Here is a 10,752-nt window from a genome sequence, read left to right as displayed (position 1 = left end):
TGACCTTCAGCCTGTGGGAAGGTCAGTGCTGTCCCTCACAGAGGGCTCAGGGCTCTTCCTGGGGACCATGGAAGGTGGGGGATCCAATGCCATGTTAAGGACAACAATGGCACAACAACTTCCAGCTTCCCCATGGGGCTGCAAGGAGGCAATGATGCTCTAGTGCCATGAGGACAACTTGTCTTCTCACAGGCCTCAGTGTCAGAAACAGCTGCCATAGCCAAGGGGACAAAGAGCTGGGTTCTCTTCAGGCTTTCCAGCCTTGCTAAAACCCTTTTCCATCTCCACCGCAGGCTGTTCTACATGGTTGGACAACTGCCCCTGTTTCCGTGCAGGCTGTAGGCACCATCTCGCTGCCCTGCCTTGCTCTCACCCCAACAGTTCTATGTGTTCACTGAGGTACTTCCACTCTCACTGGCTCTTCCTTGAAACACAAAGCCATGGGCTGATCCAGATTCCCTCTGGCTGAGCTCTTGCACCACAGCAGGACCCTTGGAGTGACAGTTGTTCCTCCTGATAGCCACTCTCCATTTTCAATATTACACTTTGTGAAATCTTTTCCTCTTTCCTGCTTTTTCCCACTACCCAGGAAAGCTTTACGGTCGCAGGAACCCCCCTTTATGCAGGGAACCAACACTGTTTGCTTCTTCTGGTGGTCTTTCCCCTTACCACAGAGAAACAATCTCCACATGGTCTTCTACACCACATGCCTGCTGCTGTCTTGTCATGTACACAGGCAAAATGGACATGACAATCTGTATCCCAGGCCTTTTCCTGGAGAGGACCTATGCTCTACCTTGGCAGAGGGACTTCCCTAGCCACATGTTCCTGTTGCTGGCCTGTCACCTCCAGAGACAGAGCTGGCCTCACAGGCCCCTTCACAGCCATGAACTTCCTCCTGCATTAGGGGTTCCTGAGACTCAAATGCCCTCCTAATACCATACCTCCCCATCACCCTCTTTCTGGCCCACCACCTGACCATAGAAAAGCAGGCTTGCTTCTTCCTGATTGATCAAATACATTTCACAAAAGTAATTTGAATGGAGAAACATTCTTCACATGAACTCCTGTATTGGTGCTGACACAATTTATATATGCTTTTCTAGCTCTATGGATTCTTTTCAGGTTGGACTGACCTCTGGATATCATCTAGTCCAACCCCCATACTAAGGCAGGGTGAGCTAGACCAGCTTTCTCAGCATCTGGTCTAGGTAGGCTTGCAATATCATAGAATCATAGAAACAGAGAGTCATTTAGAATGGAAAAGACCTCAAGGATCATCAAACCCACCTGTTACCTCAGGACAGCCAATTCCATCACTAAATCCTGTTCCCAAGCACTGCATTTATATATTTCTGAAACACCTCCAGGGCTGGTGATTCCACCGCCTCCATGAGCAGCCTGTTCCAATGCTTGACCACCCTTGCAGTGAAGATGTTTTGCCTCATGCCCAATGTAAACCTCTCCTGGTGTAACTTGAGGCCGTTTCCTCTTGTCCTGTCTCTTGTTATCTGGGAGAAGAGACCTACCCTCACCCATCTACAACCTACTTTCAGGTAGTTCTAGAGAGCAGTAAGATCCCCCTGAGCCTCCTCTTCTCCACACTAAGAATCCAAGTCCCCTCAGCTGCTCTTCCACAGACCAGGGCTCCAGACCCTCACCAGCTTTGTTGCCCTTTTATGAACACACTCCAGCACCTCAAAGTCTCTCCTGAAGTGAGGGGCCCAAAATGGAAACATGGTGTCCAAGGTGTTGTTTCAGCAGTGCTGAGTACAGGGGGTCGATCACTGCCCTGGTCCTGCTGGCCACACTGTTTCTGATATCAGACAAGATGATATTGGCCTTCTTGGCCACCTGGGTACACTGATGGCTCATGCTCAACCATCTGTCAACCTGCACCCTCAGGGTACTTTCCCACCAGGCTTCCTTCCAGCCACTCTCCCCAAAGCCTGTAGCGTTGTGTGGGGTTGTTGCGACCCAAGTGCAGAACTGGCACTTCTCCTGGTTGAACTTCATACAATTGGACTCACTCAAACAGCCCAACCTGTGCAGATCCCTCTGCAGAACCTTCCTGCCCTCAAGGACATCAGCCCTCCCACCCAACCTGATGTTGTATGCAAACTCACTGAGGGTGCACTCAATCCCCCTGGCTGCATCATTGATAAAGTTCTGAAACAGGACTGGCCCCAACACTGAGCCCTGGGGAACACCACTCCTTATGGGCCGTCACCTGGATGTCACTCCATTTACTACCCCTCTTGGGACTTGGATGTACATCCAGCTCAAACCCAGCATAGAGAACACCCAGCCAAGCCATGAGCAGCCAGATTCTCCAGCAGAATGCTGTGGGAGATGGAGCAAAAAGGCTTTCCTAAGGTCCAGTTAGACAGCATCCACAGCCTTTCCCTCATCCACTGGGCAGGTCATCTTGTAACAAAAGAGGATCAGTTTCATCGAGTAGGACCTTCCTTTCATAAACCCATGCTGTCTGGTCCTGACCTCCTGGTTTCGCTGCACCTGCTGCTTGTTGGTGCTCAGGATGATCAGCTCCACAACCTTCCCTGGCACTAAGATAAGGTTGACAGGCCTGTAGTTATCCTCCTTTCTGCCTGTCTTGTAGGTGAGCACAACTTGACTAACATTCAGTCTTCATGGACCTCCCCAGTTAGCCAGCACTGTTGAAAGTAATCGCTACGGTGATGCAATAGAGAAACAGACCAATAATTTTCAAAGGGTTCCTGGATCACAGGATGTCCATTGTCAAGGACAAAATCAAAAGCACCTTGTCCTTCCTGGACATCAACCACAGCTGAACCATATGTCCTCTGTAGCTGCAGAGACATCACAGCAGCAATGCCCTCTCCTGCCAGCACTTCACAGTCCAGCCCTGCATCTCTCTGGCCCCAAGGACAACATGGATTGCTCTCATTAGGGACATCTCATTTCACCTCTACAGTGACCTCTGTCCACCACCCCCGCATGCTCTGCTGTAAAAAATTTTGCTTTCCTCAGACCTTGGACACTTGTTACCCATTATTATTGTTTTTGTGACATGTCTGATCTTGGCCCTGATGACACAGCTGTGGTCCAGCGCACCTCTGCTGTGAAATAACCTAAATCAGGGAAAGGAAGGGGAAAAGTCTTATTTAACCAGAGTGAGGAAGCCTTAGGATCAATAACCTCACATCCTATTGGGGAATTTAGAGATGCTGTGGGTTTACATGGCAAGGGTTTCGGAGTGGTCACGGGGTTTGTAGGGCTGGCAAAGCTGAGAAGAGATCAAGTGCTGACTCCATGGCAATAAACCCACATTCATTTGACTCCAAAATGGACCAGCCCCTGCCCAAATCTGATCCAATGAGCAATTCTAGTGGCACCTCTGTGATAAACCTAAGGCAGAAAGGACAAAACACAAAGGGAGAGGAGTGAGAATTATGTGAGAGAACAACCCTATAGACATCAAGGTGAGTGAAGAAGGAGGGGATCAGTGAGACAGAGGCTTGGATCCTACCAAGACAGAGGTTTGGTGGGACCTTGCAAGCCAGTGGTCAAGTAACCACCTGCTAACAGTCACAGGACAGCACAGTGACAATGCTTCTTTAAGTGTCTGCAGGTTCTTTGCATCAGAATTCTGCTCACCTGGATCTAAAATCCTGCATCATTCATGTCTACCTTGGTTCTAGAAGCAAAGAAATGGTGGAGTCTCATCTTCCAGAGGGAGTGAGGCAGGAGAGCAGCAGAGTGCAGGTGCCAGGTAACATACTGGCAGGCTGTGGCTTGTGCAGAAGGGGTGAACACTCCTTAGAATTCCCTGAAACTGCCTCAGAAGTATAAACTCCATTTTGAATGTTGAAATGGTTGGAGGCTGCTGTCCTTGCAGAGCAGCTGTGCTGAGCTCTGCCACCTGCCTTGGCACTTGGTTCCCTCAGGGTCACAGCTCTGTCTGCAACAGTACCGGCTCCACTTGCCTCTGCGTGGGCCCCTGGCTGAGGGCACTGCTGCACATCTGGGCTGAAGCCCCCCAGCTGTGGCACCAGCCCAGCTCTGCCATGAGGAAACCTGGAACCAAGTGTCCCAGAGCCCGTGGGTGCAAAGGCTTTGCTTCAGAGCAGAGACCTGGCATGGGCAAAGGAGAGCTGAGTCCTTGTACCCCTAGGACTATGCAAGGAAGAGCTTCAATTGACTCTGCAATGCTTACTGAAGCACTGAAGACATCCTCCCCGCCCCTGCCTGTAGAACCACCAGACACACACGCACACACATGCTGTTTAGGAGTACTTAGATCCTTTGCTGCAGTCTTCCTGGTGTCCTGTCTGGTAATGGGTTACCAAAAGTTGATACTCATGCACAAAACTTTATCTCCTCAGAGAAATGCCACTGCTGGACAGAAGTGTCTCTGCCCAGCTGAGGCAAGGAGCATGAGTGATTGCATCAGGCTGCTCCCCAGCAGGTTCCCCTGCAGCCCCAGGGACACCTGGAGGGAGCCCAGAGGGGCAGAGGAGGGAGGCAGGGAGAGCTCAAAAGCAGACCTTGTTGGGATGTTGGGAGGATGCTGAGAGCTCACTGTTGGAGAAATCTTCACAGCCCTTGACCCGGTGAGTCTCTGGCTACAGAGCAATGCCTCTGCAGTTCCTACCCAGGTCTGCAGCAGCTGGGGCAGGCCCAGCCTGTGGGACCGTGTGGGAGCCTTTTGCTGTGGAGGAGGCCAGTGTGCTGCAGAGCAGGGCTTCCCTGCTGCAGCGTGGGAGGGCCAGGGCATGTGGGCTGCCTTGTGCCAGGGCCGGCTGCAGGGCTGTGAAGGTGGCTGTGCAGGCAGGGGTGCCCAGGGCTGTCCTTGCCAGCAGGGTCCCTGCAGCCCAGGGGGCTGTGTGCTGGGGCAGGGGCTCTGCCGCCTGCCAGGGGCAGCTCTCACCCTGCCCAGCAGCTTCGCACAGCTCAGTGGTGACACTGCGTGACACCCAGTAGGGAAGGATTCCTCTATGCTGCATGGTTCAGGGCTGCTCTCAGGTCTAGGTTACCTGAGGACATGTCTGGAAGTCTGATTTCATGAGGAAGGTCAGGGCAGAGATCGGTATCGTAATACAGGGCTCTCCTCAGTCTGTGATTTCATTTTCCTGCTCTTGGGGGCAGGAGGGGGAAGGGAGAGATGAAAAAGGAGGTCTCAAGCTGGAAGAGGTCACTTAGACTCCTAGCTGGAACTGTGAGTGATGAGATCTGCCAGGAGCCTCCTGAAGTGCCCTCAGCCACTCCTCTGTCTATGAACAGCAGCAGCAGCACCTTTGCTGGAGCCATCAGGGTCATTCTGACCTGCCCTTTCCCCCTGCGGACAGGACCCTGCGCCCAGCCAGTGCCCTGCAGACAGGCAGGTTTGTGCGGGGCCAGTGCACAGAGGCTCGGATGGGGTCTGTGAGCACTGACAGGGAAAGACCTGGCACAGGGAAACACCTCCCAGGAGGGAAATCCTGTGCCAGCTGGGATAATATCAGGGACTGAGAGAGCCCTTCCTCTGAGGCATCCCCCTGGCCTGCTCTCCCCGCAGCAAAGCCTCTGCCCTCAGGGCTGGGGGTCCCGAGTGCAGGAGCAGGCTGGAAACTAGGACCATGCGTGGCAATCAGCTGAGGGGAATGTGCTCGAGCTTGTCTAGACAGCAATCAACATGATGAGACGTGTTGACAGAGCACAGGGGAGTGGGGGACGGATGGCACCAAGGATGGCGCCAAGGAAAGGTAACACCTTGCAGTTAATTGCTGGTAGTTAACCACCAGTCAGGGATTGCCTACTATGCAATGCTTAGCTTCAAGAACCAATCTGTTTAAAGCGCGCAGCTTCTGAAAGTGTATAAAACCTCGTGCTTCTGTACAATAAATTGACATTTGCTTGCATCAAGCTGCGTCCCGTCTCTTCATTCGCTGCAAATTGGTGACCCCGACGTGATGCGTTTAAGGATCTAACGTGAAGGGCTCTCGAATCGCCTATCTGAGCGACATGCAGCGAATCCCACAGAACTTTGAATGATCTGCTGAAAGGAAGCAGGAGCCGGCCAGAAATCCCTCCGGAGTTGAGAGGTGAGCTGTGGGAAATCTGTAACGGGGAATCAGGCTTCGTCCCCAGAAAGAGACATTTATGGACTCATAAAGGGTCTTCTAGTCAGATCAGGGAGTCCGTGCCTCAGTCTCCTCAAATGGTGACCCCTATGGTGGTGTTCCGAAGCCTTGGAAGAATAAGGACGGAACTGGTTGGTAAAAAAAGACAGCTCGTGGAAGAGGGCTGCGTTCCGGAGGAGACGGCTTGGCTGAACGATCGTCTTGCTGTCTGGACAGGCGGACAACCTAAACCCCGAGGATAACACCTGTATTCATCGAGACAGGTGAGCAGCCAAGAAACTTTAGAGACTTTGAAAGAAATGAAAATGTGTACATACAGCAGCCAATTGTATGATGCTGCCGCGGAGGGGAACTCCGTGTCGGGAATGCATTTAGCACCTTGGTGGCAAATTCTGACTACTCTTCACCAAGTGTGGACTAATTCTGCTAACGGTGCTAAACCAGAGGAAGCTGTAAATTCCACAAACAGTGTAAGCACTGAACTGGAGGAGGCTGTAAATTCCACCGACAGCGCGACTCTTCTCAACACACTGTCAGCAATGGTGATTCTGTCCACACCTCCTCTGCCCCCAAAGCTTCTGTCACTGATTGCAGCGACCCTCACAACACAGGACCAAGCACGGGAACAGGACAACTCGGACAATGATTCCATTGACACTGATAAACCTTTTGATCCAGGTCCTATAGATCTGGAAAAGGAGCTAGACCTTTCCCCCACCCCTTTGTCTCTCCTGATGCATTGACTGTATTTTTGGGGAGGGTGAAAGGGAGTCTGAGGGATCGGTGGCAGGAATGCAAGTGGGAAACACTTAAGCGAGGGGATTTGGGAGTCGCTATGGCATGTTCAGTATTTTGTCAGACAAATCAACCTGCAGAGTGGCAGCCTGTGCAATACGAGGCTGTTAAAGAGTTAAGCAAAGCAGTGCGGGAAGGGAGGATTCATAATACATTTGTTATTTGTCCCTTCCTGAAGTGATGGCAGAGCCTTGTACACTCACACTGCAGGATTGGAAGTTATTGCTTTGTATGGTACTAACTGATACAGTATATGATGTGGTTATTTGATTTTTGTGAGCTATGTGTAGTGGCCTTGACTGAAAACCTTAATCGGGGAACTGCTGTTAACTATGAGCTGTTGGCTGGAGAAAATTAACCGATTCTGTGCCGATTCTGTGACTCAGGCAAGGTATCCCAGGAACAACTGTTTGCAAATGAATGAGATGGCTATTAAGGCAGTCCGGATGCGGGAGTCTTGCCACAGTGTTGCGGGGTCCTAGAGAGTCACTAACTGTAATACTAACTTTATTGATTGGCTTCAGAATATTTTGCAACAAGTCGAACATCAGGAAGCTCAAGGGATGCTTTTAAAACAACTAGCTGTGATAATGCCAATGAAAATTTTAAATGGGCAACTTTCACAATCGCAACCCCAACATGTGTCAAATGATTGTAACGCAGAACTCACAGCAGACTGTAATTCTCAGGCTGAGTTCTGGAATGCAGCGTAACACATTTTTGCTTCTCTAATCTCTTCTGTAAGAATAGTACACGCTCTTAATTTGCTTAGTAAATTAGGCTGCTAGCTTGCTAAACAAATACTACAAATACTATTTTTTTTTCTGGCTTATTAACAGATGTTGATTCTGTCCATCATATGTTGCTACAGAACCGAGTTGCTATTGATTTTTATTATTAGCACAGGGACACAAGCGTGAAGACTTTGATAGGATGTGTTACGTGAATCTGAGTGACCACTGTGAATTAATTTACAAAAGTATACAAAACTCAAAAGCCTTAAAACAAAGATCTGCAACAGAGCCACGGGCGGGTTGCCTTTGGTCTCTTCTCATGGCTGGGAAACTTTGGGCCATGACTCAAAAGTATTACAGGATTTATTATAATTATCTTTAACCACCTTATTGATGTTTGCCTTATGTCTCCCATGCCTTTTCTTTTCTGTATTCAGTGTTTAGTTGATTGTAAAATAAAGCAGGTCATGGTCACCCAGCTACACACCCCCTTTGCCTCATCGCAATTAACAAGCAAAAAAGAGGACAGAGAATGTCTGAAGAGAGAGATAGGAGGGGAAACTGGAGAATATTTGACCTAACAAGAGATGAGAGAACAGCTGGGTATTGTGAAGGAGACTAGGAAAGATAAACATGGTTATCTAGTGTCTAATAGGTGTCTGCATGCTTGTAGTGATATATAGCTATGTAACTACATGAATGGTTTCTGCCCTGAGCCTGGTGGAGCATACAGCTGCGGTTTGTGTCCTGGCTCAGAGATGTAAATAGGGGCTTCTCTGTTATGGTAAAGTGTCTCTCTTTGCATAAAAAAGAGAGGGAATGAAGGGAATGACCCCAGAGGTATGTTCAGAGAAGGCATGCGATGTTTCGAAATTTTTGACTGAACCAGTTCTTGTTTGGTGTGCCCTTCCACCTATGTATAATGTTAATCCAAAAGAAGCTGATATTGTTTACACTTTGAATGTTGATAATTGTCTTTCTGTAGATGCTTATGTAGTAGGAGGCTATGATGGGAACATGTCGCGGCGGTTCTTCTCTTATCCAGAGTAACAGCAGGGAAAGCATTAAAGAGTTAAATCACCTTGTTTGGTAGGCAGTTAAGCATGTGAGTCAAAATTGCCACTGCTTTTTGTTGTTGGTTCAAGGACACGGCTGTGAGGATTTGGATGGTATGTGCTGCGTGGATTTTAGGCACCCCATTGCAGCAACATGTTATTAAAATCTGAGAAAATTTCAGCCTTTTTGGCATCCATTCACTCAATTGGCAGTATTGTTTGTTTGCTGTTACCTTGGTTGCTGTCATGTTTGCAAGGGCCCTGCAGAACATGGCAAGCCTGGTACTAGCTGTTCAAAAACAAAAAGGGGAAATTGTAGAATTGTACGGAACAGAGACAGTGGGTTATTTTGACATTAATAATATGTCTCAGTTGGTTTTTTAATTAATTAACATGATGAGACATGTTGACAGAGCACAGGGGAGTGGGAGACCGATGGCGCCAAGGATGGCGCCAAGGAAAGGTAACACCTTGCAGTTAATTGCTGGTAGTTAACCACCAATCAGGAACTGCCTAGTATGCAAGGCTTAGCTTCAAGGACCAATCTATTTAAAACGTGCAGCTTCTGAAAGTGTATAAAACCTCGTGCTTCTGTACAATAAATTGACATTTGCTTGCATCAAGCTGCGTCCCGTCTCTTCATTCACCGCACCCGAGGTGTGAGCCACCCCCTCTGCAGCCAGAGCTCCAGCAGAGCCGAGGGGCAGCTCTCCAGCCATGTGCCCCGTGGGGTCCCTCTGCAGAGCACAGGGGCTGAGAGCAGCTGCCCGGCAATGTTGGTGTGTGGGAGGTGGCGAGCACAGCTGGGCAAGGGCAACGCTGCCCTCAGTGCCCGGCACGCTTGCCCTGGCCTCTCTCAGCTGCACCCTCACTCTGTTTTGCCTCCTTTCTCCATTGTCTCTGTTATTTGTTACTGTTCTCTTGCTCTTGCTGTCAGGCTCTCTGGCGATGGGTGTTTCAGCTGCAGAGTCACACACTGATCTTGTGGGTCCATTCCTGCAGCTGTGTCCATGGGAACAAGTGTCCCAGCTTTCCTGCCACCTGGGGGGCTGTGGACAATGCCCTCTGTGGGGATGGGCATTGAGCTGGTTGTCCCTGAATTAGATGCTATATTTAGGGTCCTTTTGTACCTCCCTGACATTTGCTTCCAAGCAGTGAGTTGTCCTCCAGAATACAAACCTGTCCTCTTGCACCCTTTGTGATCTGAAAGCCCCACGGACAAGCGCAGGGATGCTGTGACAGAGAAAATGCTGTTGGGTGGGTGAAATGAGCCCTGTGTGTCCTTGGCTGCAAGCGGGGTGCTGAGACCTCAAGAAAGGGTGAGGGGTCTGTGGTGGGTCAGGCTGCTCTCAGCAGTGCCTGGTGGATTTTCAGGGTGCATGGAAGTGTGGTCACCCTCCACCTCAGGAAGGTGCAAGCCCAGAGACACTGGGAACCAGATGGACAGACCACCTCCCCGCACAGGCACTCACCCACAGGCAATCCTCTTGCCTCGCAGAGCTCGCTGTGTTTCCCCTGAGGGCAGCAGCAATGCTGAGAGGTTCTGACATCCAAGAATACTCACCGACGGAGAGAGGGTAGAGATTTTAAACAAAAATTGAATATTCTCAAAGTGTCTTCACCATTCCCATTCTGTAGCCCTGGCAGTGCAGATGCTGACAGGCATTTCTACTCTGGCACAGGTTTCACATGACAAAGTTGGTATCAGGACTGGTCCCTTCCCCCCCCCCCCCCCACTTCTGCAGAGTGGGGCTGACTGATCAAGAGCCCATGGGCACATGCCCTGCTCTTCATCGCCCACAGGACCAGCACCAAGCAAGGCTCCAGCCACACAGCTGAAGGAAGGTCTGCTAGGAAGAGTAAAGGATGTCTGGGTGTGAAAAGGGGCAGGGGAATGGTCTGTGGGAAATGGTGTTGATTTTGCTCAAGGAAGTCTCCCTTCACTTGTCACTGTCTTTTTTTCCCTGTGACAGGTTCCCATGCCCAGAGGCACCAGATGTCCAACAGCAGCTCCATCACCCACTTCCTCCTCCTGGCATTTGCAGACACATGGGAGCTGCAGCT

This window comes from Falco cherrug, assembly GCF_023634085.1.
Source record: "Falco cherrug isolate bFalChe1 chromosome W unlocalized genomic scaffold, bFalChe1.pri SUPER_W_unloc_1, whole genome shotgun sequence".
NCBI lineage: Eukaryota > Metazoa > Chordata > Aves > Falconiformes > Falconidae > Falco > Falco cherrug.
This window is presented reverse-complemented; position numbering follows the sequence as displayed.